Here is a 27,390-nt window from a genome sequence, read left to right on the forward strand (position 1 = left end):
TTCATTAAAATGCAGGAGAAGTTGTACCCTGTACCACCTAGTGTCTGCAGAAGCTGAGAAACTGCCCTCAAGACAATGAGGAAGATCCTCCCAGCTGTCATGCAGTTTTTGGAGGAAATACTACCCACAGACTCTGCAGGAGGTGATGCAATGATCCTTCTCAAAAGCATCAATTTTGAATTCATCCTGTGTCCAGAGATCACCTGTCCCATCTTCTGAGTTACTAGGGATGGGTATCGTTTAGGTTTTATCTGATACCAGTACCAAACTGGTACTTTTGAAATGGTGCCGGTGCTTAAAAGGTGCTTGAACCGGTGCTTAAATAATGGAGAACACACACTTTGTCCAAAAACCTCTCATGTTCAGCTGTTTTTTTTGTAAAAAGATAACAATGTTAGCCTTTTCTGCAGCTATGGGGCATATATGGTATCACTCTTGGCTGGAAGCAGTGCTTAAACAATGGAAAAAACACAAACTTTGTCCAAAAACCTCTCATGTTTAACTGTTTTCCTCTTTTTCTTTGGTCATTTTAGCCTTTTTGGCCAGGGTGAAGGGAGCATCTGCCATCAAACAAGAAGACAGCCGCATGTAACTACGACAGTGTTTGCTAGTTCACCTTACATGCATTAATGTAATAACGTGGTTAGCCTACTCAACGTAAATTACACACGAACAACATTAAGCTACTCACGCAGAGAAGAACGGCTGCTGCTGCATCATCATCCTCATCATTTCTGCTACACTGGCAGGGCTAGGGGCCAGGACTCTCCTCTTCGGGTTTTTGGGGGATGTTGCTAACTCCGGGTCCGATAACAGGAACCACACACGCAGTAGATGTGCTCGGTGTGAGGTCTCGCAGCAAGCTATCAAATACGGTGCATTTCTCGGCTTTTAACAAAATGCTATGCGTCGCCAGGTGTTTCATCAGATTTGAGGTGTTACCTCCTTTGACAGTATCACAGTATCAGCTTAAAGCACTTGTTGCAGCTGCTGAGTTTGCATCTTTTGCTGTGAAGTACAGCCAGACTTTTGACCGCTTCGCCTTGGGCATTTTTAATCTGTAGCTCTGCTCTAAAAGTACGTACGTAGCTGGGCCCGCCTACTATCCCGGAAACGTAAAATGATTGGCTAGAATTCAAAGTGTATGACATCTCAAGGAAAAGCACCGAAATAAAGCACTGAAATGTGCGCTGCTTTTCGGTCTGGTTACTACCGTTTATGTCAGAACCGGTGCCATCATGGCACCGGATACCGGTACCCATCCCTACGAGTGACTGCTACTGCATCTGATGCACACCCATCGCGTAAAACATGGGCTATGTTTGCTTTGCATTGTCATTGTCCACACCTGATGACAGTGATATATGTCCATGATTCTTCGTGAGTGTGGGTTGTTGTTATTCAGCCTGGTTCTACGTGCCCCCTTTTTAACTTTGAACACCCGCCCCTTCAGACATCTCTGCATGGCCCTGGTGAGGAGGCAAAATTATTTACAAGATAATCGACCTCTGTTGGAGTAGCGTTCAGGTAGCTGCTCTGCTCTGTGTTGGTACAGGGCATTGAAGATGATAACAGTGGGTGGATCATATTCTTAAACTTAGTTACAGCACTTTCAGAAAGACGTCTACTGTTGGGTTTAAGTCAACCCTGCTGGTAAACAGAACCTGTTACTGAAAGCAACCACACAGACACTAGTGTACTTTTCGCTTGCAAGGAGAGCGTTTGGAGAGCAGTGTTGTCTTTCGCCTGTACAAGCAACTCCGACTCCTCTGCGTCCACCTCACTCTTTTATTGGTAACAGAGGTTAATAACAATTCAGTTAATCACGTGACAGTTTTAAGCAGGCATGTATAAGCACAGTGTGTGTGTTTAGAACAGAATAGAATAATCCCTTAAATTGTCCCACAAGGGGAAATTTGGGTGTAACAGCAGCAAGAAAAAAACCACATATACAAACAAACAGTACACAAGACACAGAACAGAAACATACACAATTTTGTTTGTGTGTGTGTGACTTCTTGTCACCATTTATGCCGAGTGTGAGAGTCTTGCTGAACTATAAAAACAGGTACTTGCAATGGTCCTATCTCAAATGAACATTTAAAGGTGTGAAGACTTGCACTTTAATTGAACAGGAACGTCAGGCTTCTAAAGCTATAAGGGGAAATTATAGCATTGAGGCTGCTTCCTGTCTGCACAAGGCTACATTAGTATTTTAATCAGCACAGATACAAGCAATGGAACTAAAGCTGATCTAGCTCTTTCTGCACAATGACAACCATATTAGGACACATTATAGCAGTGGTTGTATATATCTTAGCACAAATGACAATCTTAAATTATTAATTCTGACATCTACTGTGACGAACTCTACTCCCCACTGCTGTGTAATCAATTACTGTAGATTTAAATGTTATCAGGAAATGATCAGACAGGAGAGGGTTTTCAGGAAAAACTGTTAAATGTTCAGTTTCTATGCCATATGTTAAAACAAGATCTAGAGTGTGATTAAAGTGGTGGGTGGGTTCGTTTACACTTTGAGAGAAGCCAGTTGAGTCTAATAACAGATTAATGCCATGTTGAGGCTGTCATTTTTAGCATCTGCATGGATGTTGAAATCACCCACAATAATTATTTTATCTGAGCTGAGCACTAAATCAGATAGAAGGTCTGAGAAATCAGACAGAAACTCTGTGTAAGGCCCAGGTGGACAATAGATGATAACAAGTAAGACTGGTGGACAAGGCTAAGCATCAGGCTTTCAAACGAATTAAAAGTCTGTCTGGGTCTTTGATTGATTAATAGGCTGGTGTGAAAAATTGCTGCCACACTGCTGGCATGTGCTTCAAGGTTTCTGATGTTGATTCATTTAAACTAACATAATCGACCTGTTGCAATCAGGTTCCTTTAAGGCAGAGTAAATCTTTTTTTTGATCAATTATTAACTCATGTACTAACAGAGACTTGGAAGAGAGAGACTTAATGTTTAATAATCCACATTTCACTGTTTTACTTTTTGGTGCAGATTTGGATTGTTCTTTATTTGTGATTTTTTTTTGTGTGTGTGTCTGTTTAAGCCGGTTTTTTTTGACAGTTTTTAGTTGTTGTTGTTGTTTTTTATCTGTTTGGGAGCTGACACAGTCTCTATGGAGAAGTTGTTTGGGGGGGGGGGGGCTTAACAGAAGGAGAGAAGCTGCAGAGAGGCGTGTAAGACTGCAACTCTGCTTCCTGGTCCCAACTCTGGATAGTCATATTTTGGAGAGTTTAATAAGTGTGTCCAGATTTCTAGAAATGAGAGCTGCTCCATCCAAAGTGGGATGGATGCCGTCTCTCCTAACAAGACCAGGTTTCCTTCAGAAAGTTTCCCAATTATTTATGAAGCCCAAATTGTTTTTTGGACACCACTCAGACAGCCAGCAATTTAAGGACAACATGCGTCTAAACATGCGGCTCACTCCTTGTCTGATTGGGGAGGGGACCAAAGAAAACTACAGAGTCCGACATTGTTTTGGCAAAGTTACACACCGATTCAATATTAATTTTAGTGACCTCCGATTGATGTAACCGGGTGTCATTACAGCCGACGTGAATTATAATTTTACTGAATTTACGTTTACCCTTAGCCAGCAGTTTCCAGGGAAGACAGTTGGTTGCCGGTGTCTCTAGCTTCAGATGTCTGAGAACAGAATTGCCAATTACCAGAGTTTTATCCCCGGTGGGTGTGTCGCCGAGTGGGAGAAAAGCAGTTAGATACATGAAGAGGTTGGTGGTATTCCTGGGGCTTCTGTCTAAGACTATGCTTCCTCCTCACTGTCACCCAGCTATCCTGTTTCCTGTGTTGGAACAGGAACAGGAACGGGTACTCTACCACAGAGAGAGAGTGAACACCAAGTGACAGCGCCACCCAAAGGATATCACACTCAAAGGTTGAGAGGTACCGGCTAGATATAGTCAGGCTCACCTCAACGCATGGCTTGGGCTCTGAAACCAGTCTCCTGGAGAGGGGCTGGACTCTGTCTCAGTCTGGAGTTGGTCTTGGTGAGAGACGGTGGGCTGGGGTTAGTATCCTAGTATCCCCTTGGCTTGCTGCCTGTACGTTGGGGTTTCTCCTTGTGGATGAGAGGTCTAGTTCCCTGTGCCTTTCGGTTGGGGAACGGGTCCTGACTGTCATCTGCGCTTATGTGCCAAGTGGCGGTTCAGAGTAACCCGCCTTCTTGGACTCCCTGGGTGAGTGCTCCGCCTGGGGACTCTGTTGTCCTACTGGGAACCTTCAACGCAACGCCTCCCGTATCTAAACCTGAACAGTGTTTTGTTGCTGGACTTTGGTACAAACTAGAGTTTGGCCATAATAAACACCATGTTCAAACAAGTGTCCATAAGTGCATGTGGCACCAGGATGCTCTAGGCTGCAGGCCAATGATCGATTTTGTAATCGTATCACCAGGCCTCCGATCCGTTGTGGACACTAGGGTAACGAGAGGCGCTCAGCTGTCAACTGATCACCACCTGGGGGTGAGTTGGATCAGGTGGCGTGGGAGACAGACTTGGTGTGCTTAAACAAATAGTGAGGGTGTGCTGGGAATGCCTGGCAGAAGCCAAGGTTCAGAGATCTTGAACTCCCACCTCTAGCAGAGCTTCAACAGCATTCCGAGGAAGACTGGGGACACTGAGTCTGAATGGACCATGTTCAACACCTCCATTGCCGAAGCCACTGCAGTGAGCTGGGGTTGCAAGGTGGTTGGTGCATGTCATGGTGGTAACCCCCGAAACAAATGGTGGACATGAGAGATGAGGGGAGCCACCAGGCTGAAGAAGGAGTCCTATCGGGCTTGATTAGCCTGTGGGACTTCGGAGGCAGCAGACAGGTAACGACAGGTGGCTCGGGGAGTGGCTGAAGCAAAAACTCAAGTGTGGGAGGAGTTAGGGTAGGCCATGGCAAAAGATTTTCGAACTGCTTCGAAGGGATTCTGGCAAACCATCAGGTGACAGGAGGGGAAAGTGGTGCTCTACCTGCACTGTGTATAGTGTGGGTGGAACAACATCTAGTCCCCAAGGACTAAATGTGGAGCCGCAGGTTGCCGACCCCTGGTTTAACGTCTCCCATGAACTTACGTACAAGTTCAAGTGCACATTCATACAAGTAAGTGACAGGAGTGCTGTTGCTATACTAAAGTGAGAAAGTGATATTACTATTACTAATGTGATATGATTAAAACATATCATTATTACAACTGACTGTCAGGAAATTATTTGTTTTTTTACTGTTTCCTTTTTAAACATTGTGTATCTGTGAAGGCAATCAATGAGAGCAGGAATCAAAGTAACTGGAACTCACTTCATGTCATGGTGCTGGGTCGTTGACCCAGCGTTTTGTGTTTTGTGATTGTTTTCCTCTGTTCTAGTTATTCTGTGTCTTTCCCCCTTGTGTCCGGTTCGGGTTCTAGATTTCCTGTTTTGTTCTGAAGGTCTCTGTCTGTTGTCATTGTGTTCAGCTTGTCTCCTCCGGTCATTATGTGTATTGGGATCAGCTGTTCTCCCCTCCTGTGTGTGATTACCCGATTACCTTGTGTGTGTATATTTAGTGGGTGTCGGTCTGTGTTCGTTGTCGGCTCGTCTGTGTTTCATGGTGTCCTGTTCCTCGTCTGCGTCTCTGCTTCCCACCCCATTCGTATGATTTCCAGTTTGTTCTTTAGCTTTCCCAGTTTAGGTTTGTTCTGTAAATTCTCTTCCCTCACTGCCTGTTTTTGCCACTCCACCACTTGTAAATAAACGTCACTCGAATCATCAGTCACTGCCTGCATTTTGGGTCCTCCTTTTCCTCCAACACCACACGGCTCACCCCGCCAGCCGTGACACTTCAGCCTGAAGTTCAGTGTTTTAATAGAGACTTTATTCTGAAAATATGTTTTTTTATTACAAGTGTACTGGTCATAAAACACATTTACAACTAGGGATGGGTACCGGTATCCGGTGCCATGATGGCACCGGTTCTGACATAAACGGTAGTAACCAGACCGAAAAGCAGCGCACATTTCGGTGCTTTATTTCGGTGCTTTTTTTCCTGAGCTGTGATACACTTTCTTCTTCCTTACATTTGTATTGGCGGTTGGCAAACAACTGAAAGGTGCATTACCGCCACCAACTGGTATGGAATGATACACTTTAGATTCTAGCCAATCATTTTAAGTTTCCGAGAATAGTAGGCGGGTCCAGGTACGTACATTCTTTTAGAGCAGAGCTACAGATTAAAAATGTCCAAGGCGAAGCGGTCAAAAGTCTGGCTGTACTTCATAGCAAAAGATGCAAACTCAGCAGCTGCAACAAGTGCTTTAAGCTGATACTGTGATACTGTCAAAGAAGGTAACACCTCAAATCTGATGAAACACCTGGCGACGCATAGTGTTTTTTTTTAAAGCCGAGAAATGCGCCGTATTTGATAGCTTGCTGCGAGACCTCACACCGAGCACATCTACTGCTTGTGGGTTGCCTGTTATCGGACCCGGAATTAGCAACATCCCCCAAAAACCCGAAGAGGAGAGTCCTGGCCCCTAGCCCTGCCAGTGTAGCAGAAATGATGACGGATGATGATGCAGCAGCAGCCGTTCTTCTCTGCGTGAGTAGCTTAATGTTGTTTGTGTGTAATTTACGTTGAGTAGGCTAACCACGTTATTACATTAATGCATGTAAGGTGAACAGCAAACACCATCATAGCTACATGCAGCTGTCTTCTTGTTTGATGGCAGATACTCCCTTCACCCTGGCCAAAAAGGCTAAAATGACCAAAGAAAAAGTGGAAAACAGTTAAACATGAGAGGTTTTTGGACAAAGTTTGTGTTTTTTTCCATTGTTTAAGCACTGCTTCCAGCCAAGAATGATACCATATATGCCCCATAGCTGCAGAAAAGGCTAACATTGTTATCTTTTTACAAAAAAACAGCTGAACATGAGAGGTTTTTGGACCACTTTTGTGTTTTCCATTCTTTAAGCACCGGTTTGAGCACCGTTTAAGCACCGGCACCGTTTCAAAAGTACCGGTTTGGCACCGGTATCGGATAAAACCTAAACGATACCCATCCCTATTTACAACATTATTTTTTTTATTTCATTGTAACTGATCAGACAGTGACTTCAAATAATAATAAAAACGAAACTAAAAACAAGCAGTACAGTAATTTGCATTTGACATTTAAGCCATATAACTAGCGATGCAACGATACCAATTTTTTCAAACCGATACGATACCGATACTTGGATCTGAGTACTTGCCGATACCGAGTACAAAAACCGATACTTCTACCACACACACACAAATGTAATGAATTGGAAGACAGGTTTTATTTTATTCTCTGCCGATAATAAATAATATCTTAATAAAAATGACCACAAAAAGATTTCAAGTGAAAAATAAGCACTTCTCTTAAATTATTGCAGAGTCTCCACATTGTAATTTAACAAAATATCACTGAACTATTGGCACTGTCTCGAGCTTTCAGAATAATAAATAAACACTTCTGTTTGGAATAAAATAAATACAAATTAGGTTTGAGAATAAAATAAACTTTTAAATTGTTGCAGAGTGTCCATATTGTAAACAAACAAACAAAATAACGAAAGTATTTGGCATTGACGAACGAACTCCTCATCTGCCCGTGGATCATCAGTCCACTGTGCCGTTAAACCGAGGACTGACATCGCGCACACACTGCTTGTCTTTACCTCTTTAGAAAGTTTTGGCACCATTATCTCCCTGATGTGTGGGCGGTTGGGAATTTCATATCGCAGCTCGAGTATGCTGAGAAGACGGTGCAATCCTATGTTTTCCACGACCGGCATTAGCTTGTCATCCAGAGCAATAAAATGAGTCAGAGCCTCTGTTATTTTAACTGCCCGTGGATTTTCTCTTGACATTTTTCATCGCTTTCCCAAAACCTGAGTTAAAGTTGGCTGTTCCACACTGCTGACATTTTGTTTAGCCTAGCTACAGCAGCCTCCAGTTTCTCTTTTTTATCTGGAGCTGCCAGTCTCACTCGCCTAACCCTGTGCCTGTTTAGCGCGGGATGTCCCCCTAGTGGCCAATCTAAAAAACTACAACAGAAATGACCAGCCACCCTCTGACTAATGAAATAAGTTAGTATCGGTTCATGGTATCGGTTAACTTTTACGAGTTAACCGATACCACATTTTACAGTATCGGCCCCGATACCCGATACCAGTATCGGTATCGGTGCATCCCTACATATAACCATGATCAAGCTTCACACATTTTTGTTTCAGTAGTCAAAACCAAAGTGGTAGCTCATCCCTACACTTTATATTTTAGAGGATATAGTAGAAGACCTAGTCTTCAAGAATTTGTTTATTTGTTTATTTACTCCATTTACTCCCCAGAAAAACCCTCCATGAAAGTGATGCATACAAAAAATTATAATAACATAAGTAAACAAATGTTGGTGAGACAAGTCTCAAAACTTGCAAGAAGGTTTTTCACAGTGAGTCTAGTGTGTGCGTGGAAGGAATCCGGTCTCTCTCAGCACTTTGTTCACAGCTGGTATGAAGTGGGCGCTTCATTTCTTCATTTCTTCATTTCTTAAATTCTGTTTAAGGTCCACATCAAGAAAAAGCAATGGAAAAAAAGTTTGTTTCCATTTGTTATTGACTTGAGTGAGTAATAACCGCAAAGAATTGGTTTTGGTTTAGAATTAATTTACTTATACAATCACATAACACTGTATTCTAAAATACCCCCCCTCCTTTTGCTACTTCAATCATGAAACTGATCAATGATCAGCTGATCGGCTTTTCTCTCTTGGTTGTTTATCGCCCACTTTGCGCGACAAAGAGGAAACCAGCGGATGTCGCGCTAAACAACAGCAGCACGTTTAAGCTTGATCAACTGTTGTTAGAAATGATTTAATATTAGTTTCTAGTATCAGCTGATGTTTGCTGGAGCCACAGCTGTAAAGCTGCTGGTCATGATGTCGGTTTGGATATTTGGTGAGAGGGAAACATGAAGATGAAACCAGGAGATGTCCTCACTGAATCATCAGAGCTGAACAGGTGATGGAGAAACAGGTTTACCTTTTAGGTGAAATGAATGAGTTGAAGTTATGAACTGTTTCTGAGAGACAAATAACAACAGGATCCTTTTCTAAGTAGCTGACAGCTGGTAACTGTGCAGGGGCGGGTCTAGCAAAGTTTTGCCAGGGGGCCAGGTAGGGCATTAACAGGGAAAGGAGGGCACAAAGAAATACTTTTCTTTCTTATTCTCATTTCAAATGTCTAGCTTTTAATAAATAATTATCTGAATCTTACAACCAACCTTAACAAGCAGAAATGATGCATTATAATTTTAGTTATTAATAAAAAAGAAATTGACTAATGCTTGCAGAGTTCATAAAAATGAATGACACTCTAAAAATGCCGTCATGGTCAAAATAATCGGCAGCCCTGGAACCTTTCAGTAAAATGCATCATTTAACCCAGAAAGTTGTTACAATTACAAATGTTGTGGTATTCACATGTTTATTTCCTTTATGTGCAAGTGGATAAAGGCAAGAGAAAAGAGAAAAAAGACAAATTTGACAGCATTTCACACAGAACTTCAAAAATGGACCAAGTCAAGAGCCAGACAGAGTCAGGGTATATAAATAAAACTGAACTGAATTGAACAGGAACTCATCAAGCCCTTTTTACTTTAAGATAAGACTGAAAATATTCCTTTTTGAAAAAAGTTGGAGCTGGCTCTGCTGACTCTATATTACGCTTAAGTTGCAAAAGTGGACTTTGAATTGAAAAGATTTACACCAAAAAGATAAGAAACTAATAAAGAAAACGTGTGCCTATGGGAGAGCACTGCACATAGTGTTGTATCAACAATATCTGTGTATGTCAGGCCATAAAGAGTGCATAGGTCAAATCCAACTGTTTGCTTAAGAAAGACTTAACCTGAAGCACATTTGCAGAACGAATATAGCAAACTGTTAAACAAGACCACGCTTTGTCATTTCAGCAAAATTAGGAGCGAATTGAGCCTTTAAAAAATATCTTCTTAGTTACCACTGTAGCTATATTACACTGACATATAAAAAAACAAAACACCCAGCTCGCCCCTGTTGGTGGTCTCTCCTTCAAGCTCGGGTCCTCTACCAGAGGCCTGGGAGCTTGAGGGTCCTGCACAGTATCTTAGCTGTTCCCAGGACTGCGCTCTTCTGAACAGAGATCTCCGATGTTGTTCCTGGGATCTGCTGGAGCCACTCACCTAGCTTGGGAGTCACCACACTTAGTCAGGACATTGGAGTAAATTCTCGACCATCTCACACTTCTGTTTAATCAATTCTCTGTTTGACGTTTATTCAGCTGTGTGAAAGCTATAACTTTAATCTCAGCCAAACCGATTCACTCAGGAACAAATAAAACACTGAAAAAAGCCAAACAACAACATAGTTAAGTTATCTAAGTGACTTATCATGTTTAACCTGAGTAGAGAAAGACCACGGGAGGTCTGCAAACAATGTGCTGGGAGTCTGGTGTTCTCGCCGGCACTAATGAGCCTCGACCTCCTGATTAGTTGTCAAGCTGGTGGGTAACAGATGTCCGAAAACGTCGGAGCACTTTTGCAAATATGCAAGGATACATCCGACCCATCCTTCAAATCTGGGGGAATGAACGACGCATTTGTCGGCCACATTTGGAGCAGGCTTCAAATTGGGATGGCCTTCATCGCCTGTCTGTGATGTAATCAGCCTTCAAATGCAGCCTCCGGAGGATGCAGCCTAGGAATCGGGACATACCTTCTATGATTAGCAGGGTTAACTCACTAACATGAGTTAACTGATGTTCTGGGAAAGACTGGTTGAGAGCATACGTCTTAAATAATGCTGGCCTGACTGCCATCAGGTGGGATTCCTGGGAGGAAAAATGAGGGCTCCACCCAGAGGAGGAGAGCAAAGACTGTGGAAATTTACTGACTCACCCAGACAGTTTGTCCACAGTTAAAACCATTACAACTCACTGGATTTGACTCAATGAATCCATTTTTATTTCTAATCACAATTTTTGATTTCCTGTATGCCCCCTTGAGTCTGCCACTCTGTCATCTCATTTAAAGATGTATTGGAAACGCCCATGCGCGCGCGCACACACACACACACACACACACATACGTGTTTTCATGATATATCAGTACGTATGACAAAAATGTGACAAATGGAAACGTGCCTTTCCGAAGGTCCCAGAGGCATGGGAATCACAAAAAGTTTGACCCATGCTTCCAGGAACACGCCCATCTGTTGAGATTTTGGCTAGGGCGAAATTTTGGTCAAACCTGAATTTACTGCTACTTATGAGGACACTGTCAGGTTTATGTGACTTATGAGTACCATAAGGTCACACACTGATATTTCATGTTTAGGTGAATTGTGAAGCCCATGGAAACACATAATTTTCAAGTATACATGACTTATAAGGACCAGGTAAGGGTAGGTTCTGTATTTTCAGCTTGGCTCCTTTTGAGATTACAATATAATAGGCATGGATGCACAATAGTAATGCTCACCAGTCGGGTAACTTCTGACAGAAATATCAGACATTTATGTGTTAATAAAACAGTAAATCTGAGCTGTGTAGAGACTTAAAAAAAGACATAGGTCAAATGTGGTCAGTCTACTTTTTAAGTCTTAATATTGTAATGCATTAATTCATTTTGTAGTGAAATGCATGTGAATAAAAACGTGGAACATTATCTGCCTTTCTTATCATTTAATTGCAACAAGCACCCAGCATAAACCACAGATTTATGAGTAAGAACAATGCAACACAGAAAACTGCAATACTGACATAACTGTGGAAGTAACAAAGTATCTCTCTTGCTTGTTTCTTTTTTTCTTGCATCTTTCTTTTAATGCTATGATCCTGTTGTGGATGTAGTACCTTATGACAACCCAGTCTCTGCCTTTCAGAGCTGCCGGCTCTGCTTGGAGGCAGCAGTCACATTCCTTTTTACCTGGTACTTTGCAGCTTGTTATGAAGTGAAACGTGCCGCTCAGCAACCTTCACTTCATCATTTGTCCACTTGCTTCTCACCTTCCCAGCTGTCATAAATGGAAACAAAAGAAAATATCTTAATGTGAATGCAAAATGTTCTTAAACCTTGCTTTCTACTGGAGCACTTTAAAGGAGCAATAAGCACAATTCATCATACTTAGGTTGAAGGAATTAATAATGGCTATGTGAAGAACTAGAGGTGTAATTACATCTGGAGTACAGCATGAAGTCATAATCCCGCTCTCTGTGTTGATCTCCAGCCATAGACTTTGGTTTGGTTTACAGGCAGTGCACAACAGCACACCTAGCAGTGAAAAGATATTGCTTATTGCTCCTTTAAGGATGCTTGGAATGAACCATTTGAAGTGCTGTGTTCTGCTGGGAATCAAATAAGATGAAATGATTTATGATAAAAGCTCTCAACAGTGTCATGTCTGAAAACAATAAACTTGTCCTTTGATCACAAGTATATTCACCTAAAACATTTTGTATTTGGGTGCCTTTACCCCTTCTTGGTGAAGTGTTGCTAATGTTTTTGTTGTCCAGGGTGATTGAGGCAGAGGTGCCCTTCATGTTGTCCAGGGCAGCTGAGTAAAGCGTGTGGCTTGGAACCCCCGAAATACTTGGTCCTTGAGCCTTTGAAAAGTAACAGTGAAATATGAGAATCAATGCATGCAATAGGTCTGTTTGCTTTTTTCTCTGCATTGTAGGCAAAGTCAGCATTGGGCAGTGTGTAATTCTACATTGAGGGGCTAAGGGGCAATCGTGGCTCAAGAGTTGTAATCGTAAGGTTGCCGGTTCGAGCCCCGGCTCCGACAGTCTCGGTCGTTGTGTCCTTGGGCAAGACACTTCACCCGTTGCCTACTGGTGGTGGTCAGAGGGCCCGGTGGTGCCAGTATCCGGCAGCCTCGCCTCTGTCAGTGCGCCTCAGGGTGGCTGTGGCTACAATGTAGCTGCCATCACCAGTGTGTGAATGGGTGAATGACTGAATGTGTAAAGCGCTTTGGGGTCCTTAGGGACTAGTAAAGCGCTATACAAATACAGGTCATTTACCATTTGATATGAATATTTTACATGTGAACATAATCTACTAATAATACTCATCACAGTGAGTATTATTAGTAGATTGTTTGAAATCGGATAGAGTATTATTATCATCATGACAACCGTCTGCTGTTCAGTTTCAATGTAACACACACTAGAGTTGTTGGTTCTACCAATTGAGAAAGGCTACAAAAACAAATTCATGTCCTTCACAGCTTAAAACAATCTGAGGACAATGTAACACAAAAACACAAAAACATCAAATTTAGTAGGAAAAAAGATCAACCTGATGTTTTAAAGGGAAAGTTAGGACTAACAAATGGTACGCCAATTTCTTTCTCCTAAGATGTTCACAAACAAGTAATGCTAATGTTGATTATGGGAAACTTTCAATCAAACTGATTATTTAAATACAATCAAAGAGCATTTCATTTATGCACTAGGCCCAACTGACACATATACTTGATTCCAAATACAAAAAAATAATGTGTAACCTGTTGGAAGAATGAAGTGGGTATGTCACTCACTAATTGGTCTGAAGGAGGTTGAGACAGGATCTCAGCACTTGGTGTCTGCAACAAAAGACAACAATATAATGTCAGAAACATTCTCTAGTATAAATCCCGACTAGATAATTAACTACAGATCATACTTGTATCAGTGAACATTATTACAGAAGGATCTGACTTCCTTATACCAGATTCTATAGAAACTTAACACTGTATAGTTCTGCTGCCCAACGATATGAGGACAGTGTAACACACACTAGAGTTGTTGGTCCTACCACATGAGGAAGGCAACTGAAACACACTCATGTCCTTCACAGCTTAAAACAATATGAGGACATGACGACTGAACACATGTAGAGTTCATGTTCCTGACTTCTAACTTCTCCTGCTGTTGTCAATAAAAGCTCTAAACCCAAAACTGATGTAAAGCCATCTATTTCCCCAGAAATCCAATCATGTAAACTGATCAGCAGGAGGTTAAATGGACAAAAACATGTGTGAAAGGACAAAAATATCAAATTTTGTCAGAATAAAGATCAAGCTGATGCTTTAAAGGATAACTCTTCAGCCACCCGCCGTTTTTTTTCTGACAAAAATATCCACACCCAACGCCGCGCTATGTATTGTGGAATAGGTTGGGTCACAAAGTCTTACGCCGGACACAGCCTTCAAATTTGGGGAAATGAACTGTGCATTGGAGTGCACTTCGAATTGGGACACCCTTCATTGCATCGCTGTGACGTAATTGGGCTACAAATGTAAGTATACGTAAGTATAGTGTCGCATTCCCCTGTGTGCCTCTTCGTATGTTTAGTTTTTATATGTCCCAGTAAAGTTTTGCATTATTCCCCTTTCAGCAAATAAAGCTGTATTTTTGACCTTCCCGTCTCTGCGAGTCTGCATTTTGTTTTCTTTCTTGCCTGCATTACAGCCGTCTGTGACATTAATATCATATCTATAAAGTGCAAACAAGATACTTACTCCAGTGTATACACTTCACCTTAGACATGCATTCAAAAACACAATCATGACTGTTAAAACTGCTGCTGTTAGACATTTACATGAGGCAGATATATACTGATCGAGTATATATCTCGAGGGGCGATCGCGGCTCAAGAGTTGGGAGTTCGCCTTGTAACCGGAAGGTTGCCGGTTCTAGCCCTGGCTCCAACAGGCTTGGTGGTTGTGTCCTTGGACAAGACACTTCACCCATTGCCTACTGGTGGTGGTCAGAGGGTCCAGTGGCGCCAGTGTGTGAATGGGTGGATGACTGAATGTGTAAAGCGCTACACAAATACAGGCCATTTACTACTGATTTGAGAAGTGTGGATGCTCAGCAATCTGTTTTCATGTTAAAGTTGTTTTTTCTTTGACTTTATAATCTGATACTCTCTCTCTCACACACATGTTGCGTGTGGGAAAGTGTACAAAACACTTTCCCACACGCAGTTCTTTATTATCTCTGAAAACATGTTTTGACATTTTAGCCTTTTTCCTGAACGGGTAAAAAGCATGTAAGCAGCATGCTGAGGTCAAGACTCTTGCAAAAGATATTTTATCTCTAGAGTCAAAATTTTCTGGTTAAGTGAAAGTTAAACAGTTATACATACACACACACACACACACACACACACACACACACATACATACATACATACATACATACATACATATATATATATATATATATATATATATATACACACACACATATATATATACACACACACACACACATATATATACATATATATATACACATACATATATATATACACATACATATATATGTACACATACATATATACACACACACACACACACACACACACATATATATATATATATATATATGTGTGTGTGTGTGTGTGTGTATATATGTACACATACATATATACACACACACACACACACACACATATATATATATATATATATATATATATATATATATATATATATGAGCATAGAGCTAATCCAGGCAGAACGCCTGTGTCTGTCCAACCAATCAGAGAGCTCCTTACATCCCACAGTGTGGCTAATTTGAATAGCCGTGAGGAAGTTGTTAATCGAAGAGCTAATCCAGCAGCTAATCCCAGAGCGAACAGGAAAGGGAAATGGATTTTGAAATGAGTTTATTAAATTGGAATTCAAAAATAAATTTACAAATTCAGAATTTATTCTACAATTCATTATTTAAGCACAGAATTCTTTATTTCGATGCGCGTGGCTCTCGCGGTCCTCCATAGCAAAAATGAGTCCAGTATTATAGAATAAAACCAAAAACACCCGCCGCTGCCTTTTGACGGTGCAAAACGTTTCGTCGATATTTTTGTGTTTGTTGGGGAGAAGACTTACAAACATACTGTACAGCACTTCAGAGTCACACTGCTAGTGATCAAAGATTTATGTAAAATTGAAAAGCTGAACACATTTTGTACTGTACAGGAGACACGGCACCAGATTGATTTGACAATGGTCTACAGCCAATCAGGATACAGAACACAATGCGTTGTTAACCCCCCCCCCCCCCCCAAAAAAAAAAAAAAAAAAACAAGCAAAATTGCACACAAAAAAATCAGCGAAAGGTAAACCGCATTATAGCGAGGGACTACTGTACACGACGACAGGACAGAGACAATTATCAGTGACATTATCTCACTTGTAATGGTTCAGATTGGACACTGTGACTGGCCGGTTCTGTGCTCCAGGCCACATGTTTGATACCCCTGGACCCATGCAACGAAGTATAAAAAAAACCGTGTCCACACTTTGGCCTGTGAAGAGTGAAAGCAGATATACAGCGTGATATCGAGCCAAATGCTTCAAAGTGTTCCTTGATGATGTGATAAAGAAGTGGCGTTCCTCCTCCAACCACAAACAGGAAGCTCATGAAGCGAGCAGTGTCAGTGCTTGTACGACACTCACCACGAGACCTCTGAGCAGGATGGCTGCAGTCGCACAGCTCTGCTTCTCCCTGCTGTTCACTCTCATCAGCAACATTCATGCACAAGAATTTATCGCCACAAGAGAAGAAGGAGAGTCTTTACAGTTCAAGCTCCCAGATCAAAACAGCTCCTGCATCACCTCCAGACGTGTTGGTGAAGATACTCTGGTCCTGTGGAACATCTCTGACCCCTGGAACAGAAACTTCACAGTACATGAAGACCTGACAGGACGACTCTCATTTCCTGAGACATTTCATGGTTCTCCTTCATTTACTCTCAACAACCTGACCCACTCAGACTCTGGACTGTACCAAGAAGTGTGCTGGACTCAGGGCAGCGTGACATATGAGAGAAACATCAGCCTGACTGTGTGTAAGACAGTAAGGGGGGAAGTGTTAGGAGGTGGTGGGTAGGTTTATTGTTGTTTTTTGGGTTTTGTTTTCCTTCTTGGCACAGGTAGGCGGGGCGGGGCTTGATGGCATTCCGGCACACCTGCGGCGCATCGGACGTCATTAGGGAGCGCTTTTATGGAGCTGAATCTCGGACGTCTGGTGTCGGAGTATTGTCGTCTCATAAGTGGTAACGTGTCGGTGCAAGCTGAATCTGTGGATTCCACGCAATTGAGCTGCATGTCTTAGGATCCATCATCTGCCTGCTTCTCCTTTGTTTTAGTCTGTCCCGCTGCCTGTTCGCCTGCCTAGTTTTCGGTGTGTGGGCTTTTGTGGATCCGTGACGGAGAATTGCTTCATACCAGGCTGTGACCACCGCTACACCTGTATGTCGGTGTTGCAAGTAAGCTCTCCAACTCTCCTCGTCCACTTTTAGTTGAACTCTCGGCGATCGACGCTCTCTAACTTTGTTTGTCCCTCGCTTTTTAGGTAATTCCGGTGCGTCATCGGTCCGCCCGCATACCCCGGCTCCGTCTTATCCTGTCAGCGTTGCTCTCCGTGTACATTTTTTATCTGTCACTGTATATAGCCCCTTCCCTTGTAAATATTCCCTCATCTGTGTACATAAAACCTGCATCACTACAAGCCTGTGCTCGTGTGTTTCTGCCACTAATCCATTCGGGTAAGGTCCCCTTAACAGGAAGAAGATATCACAAGTCCTGAAGACACTGTAGACGTACAATGTAAAGGAGCAGGTGAGAATCTGACGGTGCGTTGGATCAGACATGACAATAAGCGGCAACAAGCCGGGCTGAGTATTTTCAAAGACAGAATTTTGAAGGTGAATAAAGTCCAAGAAAGTTTCCTGGATGTGACAAACACATCACTTCTTCATGTCTTCAATCAACAACAAACTGTTTACATCTGCCTGGTGATGAACCAACAGCAGTGTGTGAGCACTTACTCTGTACGTTTGACCAAAGAAATAAAGGAACGTTATGCTTCAGAGGGAGACACAGCTGTGCTGGAGTGTCCCTTCATGGACCCCATTCATGACCAGCCCCCAGTTTGGATGAAGGAAGCAATTTCCTACAATACTGATCAAGAAATTGGTCGAAACTTCTCGCTGGTATTTCCATCACTAATGTTAAATGATTCAGGTTACTACAGCTGTGTAGGTGAAACAGTAAGTCATGTGTACTTGCTTTTGGTGTGCCCTAAACTTGGTCCACCTGCAGTAAAGGTTTTCTCAGAGGGAGATGAAGTCACTATAAGACGCTCTGAGGATTGGAAAAATAGTGCTTTGGGCGTTATGTTCATTAAGTTGATCCAAACAGAAGACAAAATTGTGTACGATGTTAAGTTATGCAGTGACAATAGAATCACTTGTTCCTATGACAGCCTGATAATCTCTAATGTCTCACTGGAAGATGCAGGAGAGTATGTGTGTGCAGGTTTTAAGTCAGGTGAGTGTGTGTCAGCAGAAAAAACAGTTCTGATCTACAGAGAGCCCTTTGGTGTTTACTCGACCTTCTACAGAGTCAGGTGGATACTGCTCAGCAGTCTGCAGGTGATGCTTTGTGTTGTTGTGGTCTGTGTGACACAGAAAACCAGGAGAGGAGAGCAGCTTTCAGCTCAGACACACACTTAATATGCTTATAATAATAATAATAATAATAATAATAATAATACATAGAAGTGAAGAAATCAAAACAAAAACAAACAAAAATATTATTGTAGATATGAATCTGTGACCTGACTGGACGGTTCAGTCTCTTATATGATTATATATTTTAAACATTTTGCCTTTTTCTATCTTTCGACTTAATTCTTGTTTATTTCTGCTCATATTTTATTTCAGTTATAATGATTATGTGCTTTTTTGTTTTATGTGATTTGATGTTTATCCATATCTCATTCATGTATCTCTCAGAGTATCATTTTGAATATTCTTCTGTTTCTATCAGTGATCAGTTCGATCTATAATAAATGTTAGAAACCAGTTGTAAATGTATTCGTTCTTCACTCTGATGTGAATCATTATCATCTCTCTTGGAAAATGTATTTTGTTATTGTGTTTAAGAGCAGATTCATTACAGCACCATGTTCATCTGCACTATATTGTTTTCATTGTTGTGAATAAACATGATTGTCTGATACAGCAAACACTTCATAATATGGACGTTACTGCTTTGATTGTGTTTTTATATTCTCCATTTTTGTTAGGAATCATTTCTGAAATAAAAATATCTAAATCTAATTTAACAGGCTGAACGTTGATGCTCTTCTGTCAATGACTCCATGATGATTTTTTAATTTTAATAAACACACAATCCTCATATTTCAGTGCAGGATGTAGAGCAGAGTATATCAGTCAACTGGATCAGAGCTCATCAGCATTTTGAACTTAATATGCAGCCAACACACTTTAACACGTGTCTGATGTAGAGTGAAACATATCATGGAAAAATGGAAGACGAGAGAAGCTGCACATGGTTATCATCATTTATTTATTCATTTATTTTTTTGCCTGTCCCATTTGGATCTTTAGCCATCAGAATTGTTGTTTGAAGGCCAAGAAAGATGCCATGTTGGTCCATTTGATTGACCTTTATTATAATTGTGTATTTATTTTATTTTATTATCGGTTGTTACAGACGGGACAGACATGACTGGGGGATAGGACAGGGAGAAGGAAAGAATGAAAGAAAGAGAGGGAGAGAAAGAAAAACAGAGGGCAGAAGAGATGATGAGAAAGGGGGGAAGGAACAAAAAGAAAAACAAACAAAACACCTGGATCACCTGTATGGAGAAAAAAAACAAGAGAAATCAAACAAAGAGCAACATAATAAATACATGTTATCATCATTTATTATTATTTTTATTTTTCGATTTTTGGCGGTGGTAGAGTTTAAATTTTGGTTTTTTTTAATATTTTATTTTAATTATTTAAAATGTTTTAATGAAAAACTATGAATTTTTTTAGCGTCATTTTTTAAAATCTTCTTACTTGACGATAGTACGTTTACTGCACATAGCTTGGAGGACTGTGCTGAATCAACTCCGTTCACTGAGCAACACAAAGGCCTACCACACCCGGTGCACGGCATTGGTGCATGGGGGTCGTAGTGCAAGATGTAATAAAAGAATAGAGTCCAAATAGAAATGCACAATCACCAACTGCTGCACCTGTAAGAAAAAACAAACATACAACAGCTGGAACACAAAAATCTGAAAATGCACAGATACATCAATCAACAATCTTCTCCTGCAGCAGTCAAACAGTCTCGTTATCACACCTGCATGAAGCACTGTGTAAATGACGGCATCTACCACGTGCACGCGCTATTTCTCCTGCATTGATTGTTTGTGTGTGATAACAGTCTGAAGCACAAAGCTGTACGTGAGCTCCACTGCAGTGGCTCGTGCACCGCTGCGTTCACGGTGTGACATATGTATGTAAAATGTTTACTGAAGTTAGTGAAACAGTGTTTGTAAGGACTATAAGGTCCATAATTACTGAGGCAGTTAGACACACACACACACACACACACACACACACACACACACACACACACACACACACACACTCCATCTTTATCTGTATCTAGCATTTCCGAGCAGCATGACTTCATTATCTGTGTGTCTGCAAACACTCTGGTTTCAGTGGTTTCAGATCCATTTCTCTCTCACGTTGGTACAAATTAGTAAACACTTTTTATATTTCCCTGTTTTTACACAAGTAAGCAGCACGTCTTTATCAAGATCAATAAGCTGCTCGCAAACAAGAGTTTTAGTCAAAGGTAATGTAGTAATAATTAAACATTTTAGTATTATTTGTTGACTCCATGTTCTGAGTGTTACATTTTGCCAACTTGTCTATTGGCGATAAAAAGTTAAAGTTAGACTGAAAGCGGGTTCAAGTGTCCAGTGTTCTTCATGTCATGATGTTGCAGTGCACTCACACAGAGGCTGTGGATGCTCCAACAGCACAACTGTGGTTTGTCACTGATATGTGAGACTTGAGTTTGTGCAGCTGAAAGCAGATGAAGAGGTAATTAAAAAATAAATAAAAATAAAACAAATTTATATTTTTATATCTATATATATATATGTGTGTGTGTGTATATATATATAAATTTGTTTGTGCTTGTTCAAAAATTATTTAATATAAAAGCAACAGGCAGACTGTTCCAGGCATAGCCCTAAAGAATGTAGCCTCATGGGCAGTGTAGCCCAGTTGTAAGTAAGCTATTAAGAGTCGACTGTACACCGTGTTCGTGTTTTCCTCTGAAACAATAAGTTCTGTTGGAGCAGCCTTTCAACGCCTCTCTCTGTCTCTCACTAGCAAAGTCGACCCAGACAACAAAGTAAAGCTAGTTTTCAGCTACGAGCCGACACAGAACCCACCGTATTAGCCAGAGGTCCCTTTACTACGGTTCAGAGCCGCGGACCTGTTTTATATACGCGCGGAATAGTTTTAATACGAGATCGCTGCTAAAAGTGCAGCCTTACCTAATGTCCACCTACTGTTACTCATTTATATTAAGATTTAAAAACCTAGTTGGTGTTGGTATGGTGAGTAGCCTACAGTAATAGTAACAAATCACACAGCAATAGTACATTCATGTAGTTGTAAATAGCATGATAATATATTAAGTAATCCAAAGTATTCAGAATATGTTACTCTCATTGAGTAACGTAACGGATTACATTACAAAATACATTTTGGGGCATGTATTCTGAGAATGTATTCGTTGAGAATTATACTTAAATTTTTTTTTAATATTTTATTTTAATTAATTAAAATGTTTTAATGAAAAACTATGAATTTTTTAGCGTTATTTTTTAAAATCTTTTTTATCGTTAACTCTGTTTCCCTGGGTCTTTTCCCATGTGTTTTGAATAACTCTTCTTTTTTTGGCAGCGGTACTGGTTTTATTTTGTTGTATTTATCCTCGACACCTTAAAGGCCGGTCCTTGAGAATATTGTCGGTCATAAACCGGTCCGTGGCACAAAAAAGGTTGGGGACGCTGGTTTACAGGACTGACGGGACTCCAGGAAACACAAACAAAGTCAGTGTTTAAGTGGAGACTCATCAACAGACCCGGGCTATCTTTCCATCATCTGGATTCACTTACCCTAACGTTTGTTATCAGGATAAACTGTCACACAGAGTTTGTTATCAGTTCTCTAACCCAGGGTCTTCCCTGCACGCTTACATGAAAGGGGCGGAGTTTGGCAGGATTGAGAAAAAGATGCCTGCCAGCAGATTCGGATGCAACACAACCCACAATGCACTGTTTGCACACATTTGAGACTACAGCAGCGATAATGTGCAGAGTCTGCAGTGGCGGTACGCTGGACCTGACTTCCCTAAAGGGACCCCACATGACTCCACTCACTCACCTCTGGCAAGCAGAGTGTGTGATTCAGTTGAAACAGCCCTCATGTCAGCTCTGCTGGGCACACTGGGCTGTCAGGTGTCCCTGTCCCTTTTTGCCTGGGCTCCAACAGACTTGAGAATCACCCCTGCAGGTTACATAGGAAATATATAAAACCTTTTCTGCTTCAGCAGAGGATCTTTGTCTCACTGTTTATCACTACTACTGTAACTCGTGTTTTCTGAGAGGTTGCCATCAGTCTGTGAGCTGCACATCTGGACTGCACAGCAGTGGAAAGATCTCGTCCACTGTCACTGAAGTAGTTCTGTGTTATCTTAACTGAAATACCTCTTCTGTTTCAAAATACATTTCTAATAAAATCATTTTTAACATCCATGAATGCAGATTATGACTGTAAAAGGAGAAACAACATTAGTGTTCCCATGTTCTTGTTATGGTGCGACTGGATGGCCTTTGAACCCTGGGGCATATACTACGAAGTGATTTCAGCATGCCCAGGTTTTCTTTCCATCATCTGGATTCACTTACACTAACAATCGTGATCAGGATAACCGCTGGTTAGTTAATCCAGGGTTTCTCATGCACCTTCACAAGGAAAGGGAGGTGTTGGCAGCATCTGACCAATCAAAAAAAGGGAAATTCACAGATAATATGACTTGTCTTGATGCCTAAAATGTTTTTATGCTTGATTCAATTTAGCTGTTAAGTGTCTTTTACTCTGCTGGTGCCGGTTAGGTTCCAGATTAGAGATCAGCAGGTATGAAATCACGACGTACTGACCAATCACTTCTCCAGAAAATAGTGTCACTATTCCTGGAAGATCCCTTTGACTTCTGTTGGGGGGGAAGAGAGGGTCTAAAGTTTCATTTTTGTCTAATGTCTTTGTGTTTCACTAATGAGCATCAGTAAGAAAAAAACGTGTTCTTAGATGCAACTTTTCTCCTTTGATGTTTTTTTTCTGTTGTCAGCAAACAACCACACGATCTGCGTTAATTCACTAACGGAGATTTGCCGCGTGGCGTTAACGTCATTTTAACGAGATTAACGCTGACAGCACTAGTTTTAATATTTAAGATATTTAAGGATTTAATTTTTAAATCTTTTTTTCATTTATGTATTTATTTTATTGTTATTTCACTTTCTTTGTCTGTTTATGTTTTTTTTTTACTTTTATCTCAGTTTTTGTGATGGAAAGCATTTTGTTCAACCATGTTGGTTTTAACGTACTCTATAAATAAAGTTGGATTGGATTGGACTAATATGATGAAAGCGAGCCCAAGCCTGAAATCGACTCCTGATCTTTGATCCGTCCTCACCTGGTCGTGAACGTGATGGTCAGCCAGGTATCCAGTTTACCTTTGAGTGTCAGATTTAGGCAGATTTGATTGCTTCCGTTTCATAATGACAGATTTAAGTGAACTCCTCTGTCTCCATTCCCAGACTTCTACTTTTGAATAAACTTTCCTTTAACTTGCTCCGAGTGCTCTTTTGTCTGCATGGTGTAACTGTAGCCTGGCATGCTGAATAACCAGTGAGTGGACCTTCCAGAAATATGTGATTTTGGTTGTTGAAGTAGGTCAGTCACCTTTGAAGGGCTGAATATTTATGGAGTCATCAGTTGACGTTCGTTTGTGGAAGTCTGTTTTCACTCTGATAATAAAGAGGATTTATTTATTTCATTGACCAATAATAAAAAGACTGTTATTATATTTTTAACATTATATGATTATAGTCACAGTGATGCTTTGAGGAAGACTGCACTGTTTGTCCCAGAATAATCAAACTGCCATGAAATACATTCACTAATTTACTATTTGGAACTAACACACTATTAGTACATCTCAGAGACACCTTCTTTCTCACACGAAGAGTAACAGATTACATCTCTTACTGTGTCCGACCAAACAACTGCTGTGGAAAGTCAGTTATTAGCAGTTTTTTAACTACACCCGTAAATGAACGTTTGACTGAATGCTGATAAGTGAATACTGAGAAGTTAGGAGGAAATGTTTTCAAATTTTCCTGCAGAGAATCTGATTAAAATGTTTTTTGTGAGCAAGAATCAGTTTGATCAGTGACCTTTTTAGCCAGATACCTTTAAGGTCACACATCCGCTGTAATATTATAATTTGCTGTTCTTTTTTTAATACTCCTTTGTAGAGAAGAAAAACATCTGGATGTCCTGATGCCAGATGCTTTTCTTTCCAAGCTCCTTACAGTGGCTTGCAAAAGTGTTCGGCCCCCTTAAACCTTTCCACATTTTGTCACATTACAGCCGCAAACATGAATCAATTTTATTGGAATTCCACGTGAAAGACCAACACAAAGTGCTAAACATGTGAGAAGTGGAACAAAAATCATACATGATTCCAAACATTTTTTACAAATAAATAACTGTAAAGTGCGGTGTAAGTAATATTAGATTAGTATATTATTAGATAATTAATCATTAATATTACTAATAATTATTATTAGTAATATTAGAGTAAGTAATATTATAGAGTAATAACCCGCAGTTCAAAAAAGCTGCCCTCCGACAGCCAAACCCATCTGTTCTCTGATTGGATTGTTACATTTGTCATTGACATGACATTGACCAATCAGATGAAAGGAAGAAAAATAGGGTCAAAATTTGTACTTGTACCTTGCAGAGATTCCCACATTTTTTTTTGGCTAAGTCCACATACAAATCTTTTTTACACACACACAAATTCTTTTTACACATACAAAAGTACAAGTACAAAATATTTATAACCACATTTTGAGCCCACAAAGCTGTACGTGAGCTCCACTGCAGTGGCTCGTGCACCGCTGTGTTCACGGTGTGACATATGTATGTAAAATGTTTACTGAAGTTAGTGAAACAGTGTTTGTAAGGACTGTAAGGTCCATAATTAATGAGGCAGTTAGGCTGTTTCGCAATCTTGGCTCAGCACACACACACACACACACACACACACACACACACACACACACACACACACACACACACACACACACACACACACACACACACACTCCATTTTTATCTGTATCTAACATTTCCGAGCAGCATTGTCACGTAAAAGAATGTTACTTTTCTGTCACTATGTTATTATTCACATGCACGATCATTATTTCATCATTACTTCATTAGTCTGCAACACTTATCATTGTCATTATCCGGTTATCATCCTTATTATCATGTATCATTTACCACTTAGTATATTTGCCAGGGCACGCAGAATGACACATTCTAGATGCAATGCTTCATCATGCATAGCACCAGCATAGTGATGGGTCCACAGTAAGTCAGATGAGGACGCTGAACTTTCGTTGGCCGGGGCCTATAATAAATCACACTTTCACACTCGAGTACACAGTTGACACGTTCCCAAACACCGGTGATGGGAAACAGCTAGTTTCAAGTCCGGGAAAGGGTTGTTGTTGTTCTGAAGAAGATGATTTCCAGGAATTGTTCTGACGTCATAAAGGCTATAAAGCTTTCTGTATCGGGCCGAACGGAGAGTCCGGCCTCCCACACTGTATAATACGTGTGTGTTTAATAAATCACTTTTTGGACACTCCCTGGGACTCTGTCTGCGCTTACTTTTCCTTCCAAATCAAAAAGAACCATTACAGCATGTCTTCATTATCTGTGTGTCTGCAAACACTCTGGTTTCTGTGGTTTCAGATCCATTTCTCTCTCAAGGGAAATAAAGGGATTACACGGCCGTCTTTTCCTGTTTCATATGTCAGGCTATGGCTGTATCCCAATTCAGGGTCTGCAGCCTTAAAGGCCGCATTTTAAGGCCAATTACGTCACAGCGATGCGACGAAGGCTGTCCCACTTCGAAGGCTGCTAGAAATCCGGCCCTCAAATGCGTCCTTCATTTCCCTGAATTTTAAGGATGTGGCGGTGTAGACTTCGTGGCCCAACATATCCCAGAATGCATAGCACGGCGGTGGGTGTGGATGATTTTGGCGGAAAAAACGGCGGATGAGGGGCGCCCGAAGAGCAAACTTTAAGTAAGTACTGAATATCATGTCACTTATTTATGTGCAAATGTTTAATAACGAAGAATATTAAAACATTACTGTTGGCCACATGTCGGGAAAGTTATATGACATTAGTGACGTTTGTACTAACTTGGTTTTAAAGCCTTTACTTTAAAATATACGCTGTTCAATAGCTGAGCTTAATCTTACGGAGAATGATCAAAGCTCATGTAGAAACAAACAAACAATTGAACAAAAGATTTTCTCCTTCATTTCTGTCAGTGCTGTACGAAACGTTTCCAGCTGTTAGTATCATGGTTTCTAGGCAACCTGGGCAGCGCAACGGAGGCTAGACCGTCCCATTTCATAAGCCTCGCACGTCCGGCCTTAGTGGTCAGAGGGAAATACCAAAATAAAAGCTTCAAGAAAAACTCCCGCGCTAAAGTGTGCCGGTTGAGGTCAGGTTGTGTGTGTGCGCTCCTCTCACGGTCACTTTTGACTGCCATGAGCTGCTTCACCTATTCCCTACCAGCATGTCCAGCTGAAAACATTGGAAGAGCCGTTTTGTCGGCCATCCAACGATTCAGTGGTAGTGCACCCTCAACCTCACAAACGCCGCAGCACTTGGTAAGTTTATTATATAGCATTTTGGACGGGTTGATAGCAGTGTTAGCAAAACTAGCAAAGCTAAATTACTTAGCCAGTCCTCAATTATTTCATTTGGTAGGCAACAGACAGAGATCGAACATCATACAACTGTATTTATTTATTTGGTAGGTAACAGTCGTTCTTGATGTAAATGTTTCCTTAGGAATCCAGCAATGCACCTGGACCAAGTAGACCTGCCGTCTCCATACCGCTCGGTAGGCCTTCTTACACATATCATTTAGCTGACTGGTTTTGATATACAGTCAGGTTCATAAATCTTTATTTATTTAATTTATCTTAATGACCTTGTAGTACCATATCACCCTATTAGAGCACTTCGCTCCCGCTCTGCAGGCCTACTTGTTGTTCCTAGAGTATTTAAAAGTAGAATGGGAGGGAGAGCCTTCAGTTTTCAGGCCCCTCTTC

General features: G+C 41.0%; 1 protein-coding gene, 1 long non-coding RNA gene and 1 pseudogene across 5 annotated transcripts in view; 1 reads left to right on the top strand and 2 right to left on the bottom strand.

Annotated features, from left to right (window-relative positions):
- Window positions 1–3,185: 3,185 nt before the first annotated feature.
- Window positions 3,186–4,752, bottom strand: LOC146502968 (uncharacterized; annotated as a pseudogene).
- Window positions 4,753–11,875: 7,123 nt separating this feature from the next.
- The window catches only part of LOC146502969 (uncharacterized), a 225,304-nt gene continuing 209,789 nt past the window's right edge, over window positions 11,876–27,390 (bottom strand). The window contains exons 3-4 of one of the 4 annotated variants that reach the window (XR_014868788.1): window positions 12,549–12,678; window positions 11,876–12,346 (exon numbers count right to left, since the gene is read on the bottom strand). The gene's annotated coding sequence lies outside the window, so the exon portion shown is untranslated. Of the gene's footprint in view, window positions 12,418–12,548; window positions 12,679–13,519; window positions 13,659–27,390 lie in introns of those variants that run through there. The other 3 variants (XR_014868786.1, XR_014868782.1, XR_014868789.1) reach the window with 3 other exon arrangements.
- Window positions 16,381–19,762, top strand: LOC146502970 (uncharacterized). Its single transcript, XR_014868828.1, has 3 exons — window positions 16,381–17,122; window positions 17,216–17,335; window positions 17,422–19,762. It is a non-coding gene; the product is annotated as an uncharacterized LOC146502970 (long non-coding RNA).

This window comes from Neolamprologus multifasciatus, chromosome 14 (genome assembly GCF_963576455.1).
Source record: "Neolamprologus multifasciatus chromosome 14, fNeoMul1.2, whole genome shotgun sequence".
In the NCBI taxonomy this organism is placed as follows: Eukaryota; Metazoa; Chordata; class Actinopteri; order Cichliformes; family Cichlidae; genus Neolamprologus; species Neolamprologus multifasciatus.